Source organism: Ictidomys tridecemlineatus, chromosome 7 (assembly GCF_052094955.1).
Source record: "Ictidomys tridecemlineatus isolate mIctTri1 chromosome 7, mIctTri1.hap1, whole genome shotgun sequence".
Lineage (NCBI taxonomy): Eukaryota > Metazoa > Chordata > Mammalia > Rodentia > Sciuridae > Ictidomys > Ictidomys tridecemlineatus.
In genome coordinates this window covers 75,716,507-75,727,956 of record NC_135483.1, presented here as the reverse complement: position 1 = coordinate 75,727,956, position 11,450 = coordinate 75,716,507, and the positions used below count along the sequence as shown (strand labels likewise).

Here is an 11,450-nt window from a genome sequence, read left to right as displayed (position 1 = left end):
TGATTCCTTGCAATCCAATTCTGAAAAGTTACAGGGAATAAATTATCACCTGAAAACTTATAAATTTGGTACAAAATTTGGCAAAACAATACTTAATACTTATAAAGAAATCCAGATATTCAGAGCTCACTGAATAGAATTTTATCTTTTAAGATTAAACATTCAGCAAAAAACTAGGTCAAGTTTCTTTATATAGGTAATAAAATAAATAAAATATTTTCCAATAATGTCTACAAAGAAAAAAATATATTCTTAATTCATAGTTTGAATGAAAATAAATAATTTAAGCCAAAAACTTATTAAGTAAATCTCAATAGGGTAAAAAATAAAAATTATAACTAAAAATGAGGAATAAACCCCAAGATCTCAATAGTTATTGAACTTTCATATAATTACTTAAATTATAGATTTTAATTTTTTAACTTAAATGAAATTAAATATTTCTGCTTATAGAAAGTTTACTGGAATTCTAATATCCTCTTTTGATAACTACCAATTAAACTCTGCATAAAAGTCAATTTAATCACATATACTTAATATACATTTAATGTTTGTAACATGTTACCTCAGCCTTGATATGAGCCCGCAGCCAGATAAAATGGAATTGACACAACCTTCAAGGAATCTCACAAAATATGGGGCTCTGAAAGTGAAAACAGAAGAGAGAATTCTGTATTGGTAGAAGCAAATCATAGGAAGTGTGCACCATGATACTGGCATGTCTGTTTACTGTCTCAAACTCTAAGGGCAAATTCAGAAAACCAAACATGTATACCAGGGGCTTTGCAACCTTACATTATTTAATTTTCATATAATTTATAAAGCAAAATGTATTTCCCACTTTCACTCTTGGCCCCCATCAAACAGACCAGGAAACTGAGGATCAGAAAAGTTAAAGAACTTATCCAAGGTCACAGATTAAGTGAAAGAACTTGGTTTCAAACATGAGAACTCGAGAAGGGACTTTGTGTCACTCATATGGCACTTGTAACAACTGCCTTATTCTCTAGAATATGTTTTATTGCTCTCGTTAAATGGTGGATTCTTAGGTATAGGAAAAGTTCCAATATTGCCATAGCACTTACTACAGTCCTTTGAACCAAGTAGTTTTAATACTCATTTATTAAATAAATGAATTGAAATAAAAGTTCAGTAATAGAAAGTTTTTTTTCTATCAATACAAATCAAAATTTTCAAATTTCTTTAAAGAAGTAAGCTATACAACAAATAAAACCAGGTGAATTTTCTTACACTAAACAACAACACAACAAAAACCTTTCAAATACAAGACTAGAAAACTAGTTTGCATAAACCAAAAGTAATGATCTGTGCCCTTTAATCTTAATTACAACACAGTGCTGTTTTGTTTTGAAGAATAACAATTATGTTTTTGTGAAAGTGAGTCCACTCTGTTTTATCCACAGAGGTGCAACTTACTGACTTAGGTCAAGTTTGTACACTCTTTGCTGTATCAGTGAGAATGGGAAAAAGATATTTATAGCCATTCAAATGGACTGTGTGTTTTCTGAAACATTCTCTCCTGCATTAACAGGATGAACACTAGCAACTACAGACAAATAAATTATAACACACAAGGTTCAGATTAAAAATGTTCAGCATAGAAAGATAAACTAATATATTTATAATGCCCAAAAGAGTAAACTAGTTGCATAACTCTGCCCTAAACTAATATTGTTAGGTAGCAATTGTAGCGATTTTCAGATGGCTTGCTATTCCATGACTCCTAAAGGCATGAGGATGGGATGACATTAGAAAGATCTCAAATTAGTAAAATCAAAATACATCTTCCCCACAGAGATTTCACTTGAAATGAACAAGGCACTATTTATGCTATCTTCTTTATGAAATTTATTTCCTTGTGAAATCCATTATGAAAAGAATACTTCAGAGTTTGAAATATATATTGTACACTATTCACACACACAGAAAGTCCTAAACACATTTTATAAGTAAAAACAATGTTGGGAACACATTTGAAAGAGCAAAAGTACTTCAAGACAAAAATGGTAAAGTACGTGACCTCTGATCACCCAGACTATATCATGAACCTATATTATGAATCTCTCATGAATATTAATGAGCTATTTATTCTGTATCAAAATATTTCCGTATACTTATATAAATAAAAATGTTCCACTGTAAAGAATGCAAGTTAGCAAACTGATTTCTATATAATAGACTTTTAATTCATGAACAGATGATTATAAATGCCGTTTTAATATCAAATGACAGTGCCTTCAAAAATTGAATCTTGATGATATTATGAATACATCTATTTGAAACACCACAATTAGGATAACAATACTTTTTTAATGTTTTCAATGAGATTGTCAAGAGTTTATTAAACCGCTGACAACCCACTTAGCTGACAGTTCTTAGAATAAAATATTTAATTTACCTGAATGTCTTGTGACAAAATCATCCTCTCTTGAACTAAACATCCTCAGAACACACACATCTAAGGCAGACAGACATTTCAGCAAGGCAAATAAGACTTTCTGGCAACTTCCTGCTGCCATATTTCTCTAAAAGGATCCTGCAATGTTACACTTCAATACTGCAAATGCATTTTTTCCAAGGGAAACAGCCAATGCTGCTTCAGTGTCAGATAGCTTTGATTTTTCCCCAAGTACAGCAAGCAAATAACCACTAATCCTATTCAATATTACAGACTCACAGCAATGATTTTATTTCCAGATTTGAGAGGACCGAAATACACGAGGAAATGAAGAGCTTTTATTTTCTTGTTTTGTGGTGTTTGATTGATTGATTTTTAAGATACTGATCAAGGAAATGGCTGTCCCATATAGGATGTTAAATATCTATGAGAGGCTGGGACAATTTTATATCATCAAGGATGAACTTCACTGTGTACATTCATGCCCTCCGTTTCCACTATCTTTTATAAGCAGTAGGACAAACTAAAATCAAAGTTGCCTCATGCATTTGAAAGTTTTCAAACCTGAACCCACACCTGATAGTAGTTATTTGTGAAGCCTTCTTTCTCCCACAAATAGCCTACATGTCAAATTCATGTTCTCCTAGCCTTTTGGGTACACTTGACTTGAAATTTACAAACTTTTGTGAATCGGCAAAACAAAACAACAATACCAACAGAATAAGAACACTGATCACTGAAGCAGTATTTCCAAAAGTGATAGCAAAATCCCTTCATCCTGACCTACTTGTCGAGAAAGGGACTTTCGGCCCCACGGTTAGGCTAAGATTTGTTCTACTTTCTCCCTAGGGCTTAATTGCCAGACTGACTTACCGGTGCCTCCTAGCCTTTGTTCTGCCTCTCACGCTGACATCAGGGAAGCAGTGATGTAGAATAAAGCAGGGTGGGCTAGGTTAGTCCAGTGTTTGTGTCGTTGTGTGGTGTGCAGGGACACTCTGTGATACTCTAGTGAGCTGTAAGCTTTTTTTGTAGGCTTTGTGTCATTTACTTAACGACCAATCTCATTAGCTGCCAGGGTACAATGGGCTGATGCATTTTCTATGTACATACTCCACACAGTGACCCTCAAGGTTGCCGAAGGTCTATTTAATCAGTCAAATGCTGAATATATTTGCAGTAAATCACTAAAAAAAAAAATAAAAAAATATGGGACTACCGAGGTATCTTACAGACTTAATATTTACTCGTGGTTATTCACAGGTAATAAAATGCATGCATATTTAGTCAAAACAAGTGTACAGCAGGTGGAGAGAAATTGTCTACTTTGCACTGATGACCTTAATTTTAGGAAACTTTCAGAATCAGAGGTATTTTCTTTTAACTAGGGATCCAAAAGGGGGTTTAAATTTAATTTCTGTCTTAGTTTAATCATATTAAGCACAACAGGAAGAAAAAAAAAAGCATCGTTTCCCTGAGCAGTTTTCCTTGCTCCTAACTCTCCCCCCCCCCACCTCAGTGCTACCCCCTGCCCAAAGCAGCATCAGAACTGGCAAAGTTACATTTCTGCCCCCTTTGAGTTCCAAGGTAAAAACCCTTTTAACTCCTATGAAAAATGAAATGCTGAGAGCACTATGAATGACGACAGCTGTCCATAAGTATCAGGGAGAGTTCTATTGTCCAGCTTGTCCCTGGATAAAATGAATACTTTACAGCAGAGGCTGTTCAGCTTGGCTAAAGAGTGTGGGGAGAAGGGGAGGAGGTCACTGGAGATTTCGCACACTAATTTAATCTGGGAAAAGGACAGGCTCTGCATCTCCCTTGAACAGACTGGCAGCAATCTGGGCCCCCACAGAACTATCTCCTTTTGCCTGTGCTCTATTTATTCCTTATCTCTGTTTACCAACCGCTAGGTCCCTTTCATTCACACCACGAGGCCGTTTTCCTACTATCAGTCAGCAGCTGACACTGTGGAAGAGCCTCAAAGGCAAAAAAAAAAAAAAAAAAAAAAGAAAGAAAAAAAAAGATCAAAACTAAACCAAAGCTGTCTAAACAATGCAACAGTACAAGTAAATGCATAAACCCTGATTCTTAACCCAACCCACAGGGTGCAAACAGAACCTTTATAGTAAATCCAACAAACCCACCACCGGTGAGCTGTGGGCCACAGAGAAAGAAAAGTCAAAACACCATTCATGAAATCACCATCCAAAAAAGAATGGCTAAAATGTACACATGCTACTGAAGCCTTGCTCTCGGGGATATTCTTATCTCTATCACAGATCAATTAACTGGCAACCAGGAAACATTTACCTTGCTAGGAAAGGTGAGCTATACATTTCTAAAGGAAACCTCACTCCAATTAAAATGCTAGCAGTTAAAACATTTCAGTGACATGATTACAAGTTTTTAAAGGGGATACAACAGCATCAACTTTCTGATCCCTCATCACATTGATTGAATGTAAGTGACTCAAGAAACTTGGCATCCAACCTCCATTATATTTATATAAAGACACTAAAAAGCCCTGTACAATCCAGCCAATTAAATATTTTTTTCCATGACTTATGAACTGTCCCTTCTTATGCCAAAACGCTTGTAGCAGAGGTATTGGGAAAACATTACTTCAGGTACAACTTTTTAATAATTTGAAACACTCTGCAGGGTGTGACTGAAAAGAGACTGGGCAAAGACTATGCAGTGTAGAAAGGGGAGAAAACCAAACCAGGGTAATTTGTACCTTATAACCTTTGAGTAAATATAAATTTTGAATCTAAGATATGATTTACTTGTATTAATGCTAATTTTTAAATAATGTTGACGATTTCAACAAATGGGAGAGGATATCTACCTAATATAAACGAAGTGAATATATATACATATATATGTATGCACATGTACAAATTATAAGCACAGATACACAAACTGTCTCTCTATATAACATACGCCAAATGAGAATGTGCATAATTTCTAATGCTTAGAAATTAGTTCCCTAGATTAAAAACTGAGACTTTAAATTTCCCTGAGTTTTTTTTATCATTGAAATGATTGAAAATGATTGGTTATTGTCATAAAAATCAGCACCGTATTGACTCAATCACTAAGACCTTTACCAAAAAAGGCAAGACAATGTAGCTCATTATCTGGGATGATCAATTGGACCAGATTTCAGTTTGTGTTTTCACCTATATGCATTATGAGCAATGAAGTCTTTACTACTTGGATCCTTTTTTCCAAATGAATTAATGAATTAAATTTATCCTTTCACCAGCTGCTAGGCAGCAGATGGAACCATTTCTGAAGCCTTGTTGAATTCAATCCATAAAACTCATTTCCTAGGATTAGCAGTCCAAAGTTTCTTTTAATGTTTATATACCGCTTGGGATTTTGAATTTCATGATGTTAAACTTTCAATTTAACAATTCTTTTTGCATTTCATATCAAACAATTATGATCTTTTGGATTTCTATAGCAGACATGGCAGGTCACGTAAGGACAAGAATTAATTTCAAGAGCAATAAAGTCAAGCAAGTTACATTTTTTCGATATGTTTGTTCACATTGCTCTACTACCATAGAGACTATTTGCACTGTGCTTTTATATTAATGTCAACCTAAAGAGTTATGTATTTAACAGCTATGAATTTTGTTTATTTACACGTAAATAGTTTAAAGCTGCAACCAGGAATTCCCATTAACATGAAAATTTAAAGTTTTGCTAGGTTTTGCAATTTGATTCTAACTAAGAGTAAGATTCTTACATTATCTGTGAATAACTGCTATATCTTCCAGGTTAATTTATCTAATAAGAATTTAATCTTGACCTTTAAAAATGGTGATAAAAACAATTACACATAGCATGTAGATGTGCATTTTATTACAGTTAACTTTTAAGGAGTGGGCTACCATGGACAGCTCCAAACATTTGTATTTTTTTCTAGGTCACTTGCAGTTGTTTAATGTAAGAAAAACCACAAAACTTTAAAATCTTGCTGGTTAATGTTGTAGCAGAATAGCAAGAGCCGCTCTTAAAAAAAAAAAAAAGTCTCCTTTAAGCCTAACTAAATGAGATTCTCATAAAAAGTTCCAGTGTACTTTGCCATGTTTAAAATAAAGCTTCCCCTACTCTCTAAGGTACAGTATATCCAAATTTAAAATATAAAAGCTTTTAAGCTTAAAATGATGCTCTTGCTGTAACATAAATATGACTAAAAAAGAGTGAATCACTCTTATGTGCAACAGTGATTTCCGCTAATTTGGCACAAGAAATCTATATTAATCTAATATTGTAGTAAGCCAAGAAGGCCACATAATAATCACCACTGAGTAATTGAATATTTAGAAGAAGGAGAAAAGAGAACATTGATAATCTTAAGTTACAAACATAAAAGTAGAATTCTATGTGTATAATATCTGCAAGAAAATTTTAAAAGTTATGGAAAGTCTAATTTCACTCCTTCTTTAGAAATCTAATGATTTCCTAGAATATATTTATTCCTGCATTATCTCTTTATATTAAAGATTTGTCCTTTATTTTTTAATTTACCAGATTTGGTAATGCTATTTGTTGTATAAGATGACTTGATGTAACTATTTGTGACATTAAACCATTTTTCTTTTAAAAAAATCATGATTAGAGAAGTTACATGACATAGTTTGCCTATTAATACTTTGTACTTTGATATATAAAAAGAGACCATTACACCCCTTTAGAAAACTTTGATTATTCCCATGTATATTAACACAAGAATCTTTAATAAATGCTTTACACAAAAGAAATATGAGGCAAAGTATTGTTTATCAAGGTATTTAAACTTTTTCTGTGTCCCTAAAGTATATTTTTTCCCAAAGTAATATTTCATTGAAATCATCTTTCTGCAAAATTTTGTCAAGGTTAGTATTAAGTCTTTTCTCATTCTTCAGCCTTTCCTAATATTACTCTTTAACTTTCTGAAGAGTCTACTGACAACTACATCTATCAAAAATGAACAGTATCATTTTTTAAGGAGACTGCTCTTATTCAATGTTCTAAATATTTAAATACAAGATTTTATATACCATACTCATCAATTTCCATTTTGGAGGGACTTCCCACAAACTCTTTCCAGGATTTCAACTTTTAAAAAAAAAAAAAAACCAGAAAACTTCTTTTTAACAATGACTGTTTATGTAAAATTTATTAATAACCTATCCCTTCAACCCTCCCTGCAGGATCTCAATTCTAGAGAGATGTCAGACTTGGGATCTCATTGTTAAATTTTGTGATTTCAGAAATTAGTTCTACTTTACTTTTTTTTTTTCAGAGGAAAAAAGTGTACCAAGTCCCATATCAAATACACTCTGTTGCAAATTCACACATTTCAAAAATGTATATCAACAAAAGCGTTACTGATGCAGTATAAATGCAATTGCACCATGACATTTTATTCTGAAATCCTTCTCAAAACAGATACAATAACATTTTTTTCCAGAGACAGAGAGAGAGAGAGAGAGAGAGAGAGAGAGAGAGAGAGAGAGAGAGAGAGAGAGAAAATGAATAACATTTAAAATAATGTCAAGTATACAACACAGCAGAGAGCAAAAACAGAAGTTCAAAATAAACATCAGAGAAACCATCCACACACTTCTGAACTTCAACCTTTGGTAACAACCCACCCCATCCCTCCCCCTCGAGAAACAAAAGTAACTGTTAGGACTCAAGCCATGAAAACTTGCCCACAGTCGGAGTGATCTAAACACCAGCATTAATAGTATGCAGTTCAAAAGTTTTAAACTTACTTTTTTGTGTGTTTCCAAAACTTATATTTCTCTCCTCCCTTGTGTGCTGGAAGGAAACACTAAAGCTCTTTCTTTGAAAGGTAGTTCCCATGATATGACATCCAGGGCCTTTGACTGCTTAGAGATAAGCACCTGCGTGTAGCCCTCCTTACGTCACACCTCCCTATTCAGACCTTCTCAATATGATTCACATTTGCACATCAACAGCCTCATGCGCATACACAGATTTTTTTCGGCTCTGGGCCCAAAACTTTCACTTTAATTTTCATCACATGATTGCTGTGGCATATGTCCTTCCAAACCGCCCATATATCAGTCATCATGCAAATGAGATGGAATATCACTCCTCTGCAGCAGATGGCCAGGGATGATAACAATGGCTCAACAGAGGAGATTCAATGTCCCTGACTTTATCGCCACGGCAACAACAACCTAAAATATATGTAATGGAAGTGGTGCTTATTAATTTTGCAGGCTCGAGTGTTCTGATTTTGTGAGTGAATGGGCTGAGTTAAAAAGGGGGCTGTGTCCTCCTGCCTCTAGAAGACTATCTATAAAAGCCAGGGACCTGGAAATTATTTTCAGTGACTAAGAAGGCAACAGCCTAGCAATTATTTGAGTAATTAGGTGTAATTCCTCCCTGTAGGCCTTGTACCCTCCTGTGCTTGCTTCACAGAAGCTCACGAATTAGACAGGCACAGATACTGAAAAGAAAAGTGCCTCAAGATACAGCGGGAGAGCTTGCAGGAGTCCTGTCACTTGGCCTCCACCAGGCTTGGTAAACACAAGCCCCAAGCTATAAGTAAATAGAGGCCCCACTTCACAAACACAGACCAATTAAAATGACAAAGGCAACCACACTTCGGGGTGGAGCTTCAGAAAGCTTTATTCTGCACTGGGCTCCATGTGAGTTGCACACAGAATGGGCTCTCAGTTCAGGGCACCTAATGCTGTTTCTATCACTAGCTGTCGCGATTGGACAGGAGCGCACACATCCCTTTGCAGGTTGTGCCATTTTCACTGGGGATCCCCCCCACCCCCACCCCATGGGTCTACTTTTATACCTGACTCCAAGAGGATATTATTAGATTACAATACTCCCAATGATTTTTTTATATTAAAAAATGGAAAAAACAACCAATCTTTCAAAATTTGCAACAAGCCCTTTTATGTTTTAAATAACTAGCCCACTGCCAGGACCAGTGGGAGCTTTTATGAAACATTACAAGGATGAAAAATGGAGTGAAAAATTTTGTCTCCAAATATTTTCCTGGAAACTCTTTTGAAAACACTCCTTTACAACATTTTTGTAAACAATTGAAAATCATTTTTTTCCTGTAGGGCTGAATTACATATTAACATTGTTTGAAGTTTGAATCTACTTATTTTTCACAGCTTTTAAGAAAAGCCATTTTGGAAGTATCATCTTATAAGACCAAACTAAATTCTAGGTCTATAATGGGGAAAAATAAGTAGACATTCAGAAGAACTTATTGCCTTAAAAGAGGACAGTTGTAAAAAAGAGAAAGTAAAAGGAATTAGACCCTTATCCTTCTCACATCTTTTCAGCATTCAACAAACCTCAGACCCAGTACAAGGCTCTCTGTACAGATGAAGAATATAAGATAAAAGATCTTAGTCCTCTCTCCTAAATAAATGCTTCAATCTCCTTCACCCCCTCCCCTGTTGTTCTCTTGCAATGCGTTGGTTTTTTGAGAGGTGCCCCCACACAGGATGATCACAAGGATAGGAAATTCCCTATCCTGGGATGCTGATGCCCTCCAAGTCTATACTGATAAAAAACAAACTACTTCTTTCTTAAATTGCATACGTGATTAGATGCTTTACAACCTGACTTTAAAAATAGTTGCATTTCTCAAGTGAGGGGGTGTATACACTGACACTCACTTTCCTTCCTAACATTTGGGTTAGTATCAATTCATCAATGTTTTGCAATACATTTGGCATCATAAATAATAACTTGCCTAGTGCAAAATTTCATTGTGCTATTTAAAGGTAAAACTCCAACGCAAGGATAAATTGGGAGAAGCAAATATCCAATGTGAAAATTCCCACACTAGAAATGTACAGAGAACAAACTCCACTCTATTGAACTCCCATCCTGAGTTCTCAACTAAAGCTTTAGTGAGCTTGTACAAGATGCACATGTTGTTACTACAGGTACAGTGTAGCAATAACACAATTTCTAGCAAATAGTCCAGTCACTTGATTAAATTCAGTAACTTAAAAAAAAACTTTTTTTATTTGCAGATGGACACAATACCTTTATTTTGTTTATTTTTATGTGGTGCTGAGGATCAAACCCAGTGCCTCACACATGGGAGGCAAGCACTCTATTGTTGAGCCACAACCCCAGCCCCTAAATTCAGAAACTTTAATGCACATTATTATAACTGAAATAAACAGTTACTTATTATCAGGAATTTTAAAACAGTAACTTTTTTGAGACATAAATAACATACCATACTATTCATCTATTTAAAGTGTACAATTTGGTAATTTCTAGTATATCCATAGAGTTGTATAACTATTACCAAAATTTTAGACAGTTTTCATCACCCCCTAAAATAAGTCATATCTATTAGTAGTCACTCCCCATCCACAACCCTCCTACTTCCTAATTTCTCCCCTCAGGCCCAGGCAAACACTGATCTACTTTCTATCTCTATAAATTTACCTATCTGGGATTTTATAATAATAGAATAATACAATATGTTGCCCATTATTACTGTCCATGTTCACTTACTACAGTATTTTCAAGGTTCATTCATATTGTAGCATATATCAGTATTTCATTCATTTTATTACTGGTTAGTATCTTGTAGTATAAGACTATATCCCATTTTATTTATCCATTTATCAGTTGATGAGTATTTGTGAATAATGCTGCTAAAAATATCCATGTACAAATATTTTGTGGACATGTCTTTATTTATCTTGAGTGTATACTTAGGAATAAAAGTGCTGGATTTTTTGGTAATCCTCATGTTTACCTGTTTGAGAAACTTCCAATTTTTTTTAAAAGTGTCTGCACAATTTACATTACTATCAGCAGTGTATGAGTAATCCAGTGTCTCCACCACCACTTGTTACTGTCTATCCTTATTATTGGAGAACATTTTAGTATGGAGTGGTATCTCAGTGTGGTTTGATTAGCATCTCCCTAATGAGAAATGATACTGAGCATCTTCTGATGTGCTTATTGGTCAAATACCTGTCTTCATATTTCCCCCCTA

General features: G+C 34.6%; 1 long non-coding RNA gene across 1 annotated transcript in view; it reads right to left on the bottom strand.

Moving 5' to 3' along the window:
* Positions 1 to 564: 564 nt before the first annotated feature.
* LOC110598836 (uncharacterized) overlaps positions 565 to 11,450 on the bottom strand; it is a 171,824-nt gene continuing 160,938 nt past the window's right edge. The window contains exon 3 of the long non-coding RNA XR_005737887.2: positions 565 to 643. This is a non-coding gene — a long non-coding RNA (uncharacterized LOC110598836). The remainder of the gene's footprint in view (positions 644 to 11,450) is intronic.